This window comes from Dendrobium catenatum, unplaced genomic scaffold (genome assembly GCF_001605985.2).
Source record: "Dendrobium catenatum unplaced genomic scaffold, ASM160598v2 fragScaff_scaffold_1468, whole genome shotgun sequence".
NCBI lineage: Eukaryota > Viridiplantae > Streptophyta > Magnoliopsida > Asparagales > Orchidaceae > Dendrobium > Dendrobium catenatum.
In genome coordinates this window covers 813,553-824,329 of record NW_021319930.1, presented here as the reverse complement: position 1 = coordinate 824,329, position 10,777 = coordinate 813,553, and positions in this window count along the sequence as shown.

Below are 10,777 nucleotides of genomic sequence, written 5' to 3'. Positions count from 1 at the left end.
AAAATTAGGCATTGACTTAACAAGAAGTGAACCACTAAATATTTATTTCAATGATTGAATCCACTAATGTAAATCAAACACTTTGTGATATATTTTGGATTCTAGCAATGTAGGAAGAGTTGAATCAATTTTTTATAAATGATATTTGGGAATTAGCAGAAAGACCTAAAAAATTAAGTTTCGTTAGAACTAAGTGATTTTTTAAAAATAAGATGAATGATTCATGTGTGGTGGTTTGAAATAAGGTAAAATTGGAAGCTAAGGGGTATAATCAAATAGAAAAAAATTATTTTGAAGAGATGTTTGCACCTGTAGCTAGACTTGAAGCAATTAGGATACTTCTTTGTCTGTTTTAAAGGATTTAAATTATTTAAATGGATGTTAAGGTGCCTTTCTTAAAGAGGTGATAAAAGAAGATGTTTATATTAAGCAACCACTAGGTTTTAAAAATTCACAATTTTTAATCATAAGTTTAAATTATAAAATGTATTATATGGATTAAAACATACACCTAAAATATAGTATAAAAGGCTAAGTACATTCCTACTAGAAAGATCCATTGTTAAATGGAGTGTGGACACCACTCTATTCTTGAATAGAGTAGGAGATGACATACTCATTATTCAAATATATGTTGATGATATATTATTTGGATCCACTAGTAAAAATATTTATGATGATTTTTAAAAAATTATGAGTAAGGAATTTGAAATAAGTTTGATGGGACATTTTAGCTACTTTTTTTATTTTAGCATAAAATAGAAAGAGGATGGTACATTTTTTAGTCAATCAATATAAATTAAGGATATCCTAAAGAAATATAAAATGGATAATATTAAACCAATCAATACTCCAATGAGTTCCTCCGTTCATATAGATAAGGATTCTAAAAGCAAATATATTAATCAAAAGAAATTTAGAGGGATAATTAGGTTATTACTTTATTTGACTGCTAGGAGACCTGATATCATATTTAGTATTTATCTTTGTGCTAGATTTCAAGCTGATCCAAAAGAATCTCATTTGATTGCTATTAAAATAATTATGAGATGTCCTTTGGGAACTCAAAACTTAGAAATTTGGTATCCTAGGAATAACACTTCTTTTGAAATCATTGGATAATCATATTCAGACTTTGTAGGATGTAGGGTCGATCAAAAAACTACTTCTGGAACTTATCAATTCATTGGAAATTCTTTAGTTTCCTGGTCTAGTAAAAAATAGATTTTAGTAACCCTTTCTACAGTTGAAGCAGAATATATAGCCTTAGGAAGTTGTGTGGCGCAGGTTCTATGGTTAAAAAATAGTAACTCATGGATTTAGGCTTTTCAATTGATATAATTCTAATTTTCTATGATAATACAAGTATAATTTGCATTTCAAAGAATCCAATTCAATATTTTATGACTAAGCATATAGATATTATGCATCACTTCATTAAGGATCATGTCACGAAAGGGGAAATTAAACTACTTCATGTAGCAACTAAAAATCAACTTGCAGATATATTCACAAAATCATTGGTTTTCAAAACTTTCAGTACCTTAAGAACCATATTGGGTGTTATTGATATTCATCCCTACCAATTGTAATTTTGTAAATAATGTTTGTGGTGTATTTCCTTTATATTTATGATTGTATTTTGTTCTTTGTCGTGATTTATTTTCAGTTGACATTTCTCTATCTATTATTTTCAATTTATCTTTTTATTTTGTGGTATAGATCTTGGAAAAATATCTTGGTTATCAGGTAGAAATTCAAAATTTTCTTTTAAGTTCATATTGTATGAACCAGTATCGTACTATATGAATTGCTTATATTTTATATAATTTCTTGTTTGAGTTAAATAGATAAAGAAATTTAATATTTTATATGGTGATCATACTATATAAAAACATCATCATCTGTACGAACCTTTAATTTATTCATTTGTATGAAAAGGGCAGGAATTCTAAGGACAGTTATTTTTTCAAAGATCATCTATACAAACACCTATTCATCTGTACTATTTAGTTGTCATTTTATAAACTAACGAACCTAACTGGTAGGTATGATCATTATTAACATATTGTCCAGGACGAACACCTATTCACCTGTACGGTTAGGTTATTCAAAGATCATATGAAATGACTCAACATAAAAGAAACTTTATGAAAAGACGTTTCACTAAAATAAATGCTCTTAACCTTTTTCATTCATACGTACGAACCCATATTCGTATGGTATAATTTCCAAAATCATACATACGATCCCAACTTTGTACTGTATAAAATATTTTATTTTCTATAAATTGGATGCGTTGCTTTGAAATTCTTCACAATTCTTTTCATTTTCAACTCTTGTGCTCAATCCTTCTAAAATGGTAAGCAGCAGCAAGTAATCATGTCCTTCTAGGGGGATTTAATCTTGTGTTGAACGAGATGATGACTTTCTTTCCAAAGAAAATGAATAAGCCTTTGATCAATTTGCTCTTAAAAAAATCACTCCATATTGTCTTCTTATTCAAAAGGACATTAATTTTTCTATAATGCCTCTATTCGACTCTACTCATTTTTTTTCTTTATTCTCACTTTAATCTATACATTCCACTTAAACACTTTCTATTATTTTCTTGCAAACCTAAGAATGAGAGAAAATCCCACAAGAATGACCTCATATATTTTCCATCAAAGAGTCAAAATAACTAAGGAATATTTAGGTACATTTCTCCATCTTAGAACTAAAGGAGTTAGGGTTCATTCAACGATTTCTAGAAGTGATTTTGACTAATCTCAAGTAAATCAAACACTTTGGGGTATAGTTTCAGTTTCACATTTGCTCTTGTTCATACCCTAAATTAAAATGCTATGATCATCTAACATGTCTTAAAAACTTCTTTTATTTTTAAAGCTGATGATCGAATCAATATCACTTATTTTCTTTCTATTATCACATATCTTATAATGTCAAACACTCTTATTGATGAAGCCCAATTGATTTTGGACTTCATCAACAACCTTACTGACATCAGACTTCCTTCCACCAGAAGTAAGAAGAATGAGGCTTTAGGTCACTTAATTGCTTAAATTGTAGAGAAAACGTATAATCTTATTCATCCCAATCCTCTAGATAATATGTCAATCTATTTTACTGATGCTTCATTTCACTCTCTTTTTCACCGGGATTAAGGGGATGTGCGAGATGAAATTGGAGAAGAATAAGGACCTACTCCAACACTGGCACTTATTCCTAGACTTGAGCATCATTTCTATCAAGAAATGATCCAGCGATTTGATCAAATTGAGTCTCATTTTGATTAATGATTTGATCATATTAAGACTCGCTTAGACCAGTAGGATGTCATATACAATAAAGATATGGGTTGTGTTAGATGACAATTTGATTGAATAAATACTCAAGTAGTTACAATCAATAGCTACTTTACTATGTTGAATCCTCTACAGCCACCTCCAGATCAAGATCACCCAGCATATTAGTTTAGTTAGTTTAGTTTTTGTTGATGTATGTTTTGATTTTTTAGTCTTTATGATATTATATTATGATGTTTTTGGATCTGTTGTATCTTTGGTATTGGATCAATAGTTTTTCATTTTGAATCTATGTTATATTGTTATTTCATTTAAAAAAATTTGCAATGATTCACTTGTTCTATTTTTAATTCTCTAGAGGTTTCTATAAGTTACTATCAACTAATTTAACATTGTTGATCTAAAGAATGAAAATTTTAAAGTTTTTGCATTACATTGTTATTTCCTTTATCAAATTTTAGTTTCTCTCAAACCTTAAATAAAATTATAATTAGATTTAAATAAGGATATCATCTTTGGTATTTTAATAGACATATATCTTATAGTTATCGTTGTTGCAAAAAGATGTTTTTTTTTTTTTTTATAATTTTCTTGTTTACTATGTTGCTCATATTGTTATATATTAGGTTTTATTTTGTGGATTTATCTTTCTTTTGGAAGATAATCACACAAGCCAAGACTTGCTGATTTAGGTTGTGGAAAGAACAAAATGTCAAAAGATACACAAAGTGTGCCAAAATTGAAAAGATGCACAAAAACTTGAAAAGATGTGTAATATTCATAAAATAAAATTCAAAATCAAAGATGCGCAATGATCACCAAAATTAAAAAGAGGCATAAAATGAGCCCACACAACCTCTATTTCTTTCCTCTAAATCTTTAATTCTTGGAAAAACTCATACATTTAACAATAACTTCAACTCATGTATATGAAACAATTTGATTTTTATTTATTCTTTTTTTCAATAATTATTCTATTTGATATTTATGTTTTCTAGAACAAACATTGATTCTGATCAATTATTCTTATCTTAGTTGTTCTTTGATTTAAAATATGAGTTTTTCACATCAAGAATTTTTTTTTTTTTTGCAAATATTTAAAATTCTCTTCTTTATCGACTGTCAGATTAGTTCATATCATCTTACATTTTAGGGAATTGTCCTCTTTTTGTTGATGTCAAAAGGTGGAGGTTCTAAGTGATTTTTTGAAGTTTTGTGTTGTTTTTATATTATTTGAAAGTCTAGTGGTGTTTATTTTATGGTATTTTCTAATGGGGTTTTTTGTTTTTGTTCTTGTGTTTGTGCTTTGATTTAAAAGATGAAATTTCTTGTACGATGAAATTCTTTTTTCTAATGATTTTTACTATTTCACTCATTGAGGGGGAGCTTAGGAGAAAAGAACATTAATTAGTAGTTCAAATAATAATTATTTTATCATCATAAAAAAAGGAAAGATTGTTGCAACTTAGGAGTCAAGGTTGAGCTTATGATTTTGATGATAGCAAAACTATTTATTATGTTGATAATTTTATTGGTTCTCCTAGCATATCTTGAATATTTTTATTTGATTATTTATTTGTGTGCTAATATTTTAAGAAAATTGTACTCCAAATTGCTGAAGACATCAATACAGGGTAGAATAGAATTTAATGTAATAGAGTATGTATATTTCTATTTTAATTTCTTTAGTATCAGAAACTGTGATTTTAATTAGATAACCGTGCATAGATACATAGGAGGGAGAGCTAAAACATAAAAGTACATATTGGTTGTTAGGCCTAACGTAATAGTCTCAATGCTAACCAAGAGGGGGGGGGGGAGGGGGGGGGGGGGGTGAATTAATAATTTAAAAAATCTCTTGAATAAAAAACCATTTTATAAGTACTTTGCATAATACAAAAGTTTTAATAAACTAAAAACTTTTCAACCACAACAAAATTAAAATGTGTAAAAAAAATAAAAATGTGGAAAATAAAAGCACAAAAATTTATAGTGGTTCGGTCAACCTAGACCTACGTCCACTCCCTGAAGACTCTCTCATCAGGTATTGCACTATTACCAAAGTGACTCTCCTTTTGCTCCCACAACAAGGCGGAGAAGACTTTATAATTACCCTCTCATCCACTAATTCCCGATGCAGTAGAGTACCATCATCTTTTCATACCCTTCAAGTGTCGGTAGAGTATCATCATCCTTTACACTCTCCAAATATCGGTAGAGAACTGGCATCCATTCACACCCTCTTGGTGTCAGTAAAGAACTGGATCTTCTCCAAATATCTTCTCACGAGCAACTCCAAAGATGTAATGAAGAGATTTGACAAAACATATAAAGAGATTTTCACCTTTGGGCAACCTTGTTAACCCTTCACAATTTCCACTTGAAAGATCTCTATCCACACTCTCAAACACTCTCACACTTGCTCTCAAAGAAAATATGAAGAATAATTTGTCCCATATAATTTTTAAGGACCTTATATATGAAAGACACAAAAAAACCATTCTGAAAACTAAAAATTACAAGTTTAATCATCCATGATCGTACAGTACGATGCCGATCGTACGTACGAATGGTTCAATTTTTTCTTGAACGATGATGTATGAAACATTTTCATACATTGACAGTCATCTGTACAAACTTTTATCATACAATACGATCAGTTCAAAATTGAACAAGATCGTCCAGTATGAATTAGTATGAAATGATTTTGTACTCAAAATAACCTATTGTATGAAATTCATACCATACAGTTCATTCAATTTTAATCAATTTTAATCAAATCATGTTTTGTTTGGTATGAAAATGGCCTCAACCATTTCCTAATCTAGAAGTCATCTATATGTCCTATGATCGTACAATACAAATAATTCAAAAAATCTACATGTTCATCTAGATGAAAGATATGCATCCATTTCATACTTTGGACGTTGTTTGTACGATCCTATAATCATACAGTACAAACAGTTCAAAAATCCACTTGTTCTTCTGGATGAAAAATTATGCCACTATTTTGTACTCTGGATATCATCTATACGAATCTTAGATCTTATAGAAAAAATAGTTCATAAAAAATTAGATGTTCATAGGGACGAACGTGTACATATCTATTTCGTACTCTAAACATCTTCTATACAAAAGTGACTTCGTACTGTACGAACAAGACTTAGAAAAAAAAATTATGTCATAATTCGATTAACTATTCTCTGGAGGAATAATCTGGAAAAGTCGTCCCGTACAATCTCAAATCATACAGTACAATTAGTTTTTAAAAAAATTACAAATTTTTAAACTCCCCCAGTGTGTGTGTGCACAGTTATCCAATTATAATCACACTCTTTCAGACTCAACAAAAGTATAAAAAAGTACATACTCCAATTACAATAAACCCTAATATAATCTATCTTGAAGTCATCAATAGTCTAAATTATGATTTCCCTTACAAACAATAAAATAAATAAATCCAATACATGTTAGGAGAAATAGTAATCAAATAATAATATTTGGAATCATCAAAAACATAAATGATATTAAAACATAGTTATTAGAACTAAGTTGCAATAATCTCCCCCTTTTTAATGATGGAAAAATAATGATTGTTTGAGTTGACATTTAAAGCAAAAAAATTTTTCATTAGCTCCCCCTAAAAGAATGACCAACTAAATAACAAGGAGTTCCCATGAAGATCAAAAATAACAAACTTAAACCTTATAAAAAAAAGACACCAAACACGAACAAAAATACGAACAAAATATGAACAAGAATGAACATTTAAACAAGCATTCACACATGCACTTCAGTAATCTACATTCAAATTTTACTTATAATAAAAATAAACATATTGAAAAAGAAAAATAAAAAATAATAAGACATTAATCTAGAAACAATTATAGTTTTAGAATGTTTGTTTATATGAACATGAAATTGTTCTCCTTATTTATATTCAATCATAATTTAATTTAAACTTTTGAAAGATTAAATTTTGTAAGAAAATTAATCTGTAGAGCAATATAATTGAATCCATTCCAATTATCAACTACAAAATATTTGTCAATAAAAAACATAACCATTTCAAGAGATACAATTTAATGCACATGAACAAAATCTTTTAACATTCCACTAATATGAAGATCACATACAAACATATTCTTAAAACATATCATCTCATCACAACATTAGATCATCATATCATAAAGACAACATCATCACAACATAGAAAATCACTAAACTCACATCACATCACAAATTCTACACCATCTCAACACATGAAAACACTCAACCAAAGCAAAAACATCTCAACAGCAAATACAAACACTCATAAGAAACAACCGGATAGAATTACATCTAAAATTTTGAGGGGCCCTAGTCTAGAGGAGGTGGTGGATTGAACAATGAAAAATAATTACTAATAGTAGCTACATTCATGTTCACCGAGTCAAACTGTCCTCAGATCCACCCCATATCTTCATTGTAGCAAGCATCCTACTGGTTAAGGTGCGTCTCAATTTGATCAAAATCAAAATGAGTTTCGAGACGATCAAAGTTCTGGACCATTTCCTGGTAGTAGTTTTGGTCTGGTCCAGGTGCAAGTGCTGGAGCAGGAGCTCCCCCTTCTTCCTCAAAATCATCACTCTCTAAACTCTGATATATCCTAAAAAATACCCTAAAAGAGGCATCAGTGAAGTAGATCGAAAGTTCTGTGGGAGGATCATGATGAATTAGGTTGTACTTCTTTTGTAGAATGTAGGAAACTAAATAAAGCCACATTATTCTTCCTCTTATGATGTGGAAGCCCAATTTCATAAAGATTGTAAATGTAGTTCATAATGAGTTGGGCTTCATCAAAGGGTTTTTTAGTCATAATCAGATAGGTAACTATGGACAAGAGTGGTGTTATATTTATTTTATCAACAGCTTTAGGGATAATATAAGTTCTCAAAACATACTGGATGACCCAGGCATTTTGATGTAAAGTGTAAACCCTAGATAAATGACATGCTTGGGATACACCTCTAAGAGTTTTATTGATTTTAGTCCAATCAAAATAGACCTTAAAAGTCAAAGTGTGGGCTCGAATGCCTTTGGTTCTCAAACAAAGAAAGTTGCCTAAGTCTTCCTTGGTAATTTCTACTCTTTATTTCTGAATATAAGAACTAATAGTATTGTGGTTCTCATTAAATCTCATGTTGGCCAAGAAGTATTGGAAGGTTTCTTTGTGGTAGACATAAATGAGGGTAAGAATGAAAGAGAATTGAGTCGATGCAAATAGGGGCATAATAGAAAAATGAAGATAACCTTGAATGAGAAGTTTAGATGGGGCGATCTTTGGAGTGGAGTACATCAAAAAAGGCATCCTCATTTGCCTTAGAAAGGAAGTTGTTATCCGCTCCGCTTCTAGAAGAGGAACCCTTAGAAGGATGGGGTCACTTGCTTGAACTAGCCATTCCTAAGACAAGTGTTCTAGAAGGATTTGAAATGGAAAAGAAAGTGAATGAAAAATGATTTCATAGACCTTTCTATTTAAAGGAAAATGACCCATCATACAGTATAAATTTTGAATCATATGTACAATTTTAAAATCATACAGAACGAAATTATTTTCATACGTACGAACTAAAACGACCAAAAATGAAATGACTTTTCATAAATGCCATTTATGAGGCATCCTTTTGTATAGGATTTTTGACCACAAGATCATATAAATGAACAGGTGTTTTCCTAGGACGATAAAAAAATTAAAGATCATTTTAAAGATGGGTAGGTTCGTCCCCCATAGAAACTAACAACTGTATTATACATATGAAATATAATTTTGTACGTACGACCAGCAATAAATAACTGACCCCAACTGGTTAACCTTCCCCACGTGAACAGATAAATATCTATAAATCATACAGTATGATGATGTCATCATAAAGTATGAACCCTATAAGAAAACTAAGTTTTGTGTGCTCAACTCTGAAACCTACCATGTATATACTATAAAATTCATACATGATGCAAAAATATCTTATAGTACGATCATAATATTTAAAAAATAAGGCATGAAAATTAGGAAAATTTTTCAAAACCAATCATTTTTTTTATATTTTAACAAGTGACATGCTTCACAATAAAAAATAAAAAACAATGATGAAACATACAAAACAAAACACACAAAAAAATAAACAAAACAATCAAACAAAGACCAACTAAAAAGACACATATATACAGCACATCAAGTTTGTAGAATTGTTAATTTAAGTATTAAAATCAATCACACATAATCTAATTCTTAAGGTGCTAAAAGTGTCAAAGACTAGTGGATTTGTGAAAATATCTACAAGTTGATTTGTTGTATTAACATGATTCAATTTAATCTCTCCCTTAGCTACATTATCTTTAATGAAGTGATGTCTTATGTCTATATGCTTGGTTCTAGAATGTTGATTATGAATCTTTGAAATGCGTATGACACTAGTATTATCACAAAAGATTAGAATAGTTCCAATTGAAAATACTAAATCAATCAACTTTTATTTCAATCAAAGAACTTGTTCCACACAAATACCTAAGGCAATATACTATACTTCAGTATTAAATAGGGCTACTGAATTATGTTTCATAATGGACCAAGAAACTAAAGAGTTTTCTATGAATTGACAAGTTCTAGATATACTTTTTTGATCAACCCTATAACCTACAAAATCTGATTCAGAATATCCAATAATTTCAAATGAAGAGTTGTAATTAGGATATTAAATCCCTAAGTTTTGAGTTCCCGAAAAATATCTTAAAATTCTTTTTATTTCTATCAAATGTAATTTTTTTGAATCAGATTGAAATCTAGCACACAAATAAATACAAAACATTATATATGGTCTGCTAGCACTTAAGTAAAGCAATGATCTAATTTTACCTCTAAATTTATTTTGATTAATAAATTTTCCCTTAGAGACTTTATCTAATTGAACTAAGGAACTCATAGGTTTAGTCACTAGTTTAGCATTATTTGATTCATATTTTTTGAGGATGTCCTTAATATATTTTATTTAATGCTAAAACAAAAAAAAATAACTCAAATCTCATATTAAATTAATCTCAAATTCACCACTCATTATTTTGAAAAATCATCATAAAGATTATGATTTGTAGATCCAAATATGATTTCATTAACATAGATTTTAACAAGGAGTATGTCATCTCCTATTCTCTTCAAAAAGAGAGTGGTGTCCACACTTCCTTTTACAAATAATCTTTTTAATAAGAAAGTGCTTAACCTTTCATACCAAGCCCTAGGTGCATGTTTCAGTCCATATAATGTATTTTTTAATTTAAACATATGATTATGAAATTTTGAATTTTTAAAACATGGAGGTTACTCAACATAACATCCTCTTGTATCAGCCCATTCAAAAAGGCACTTTTGAAATCCATTCAAAATAATTTAAAACCTTTAAAACATACAAAGGCTAACAAAACCCTAATTGCTT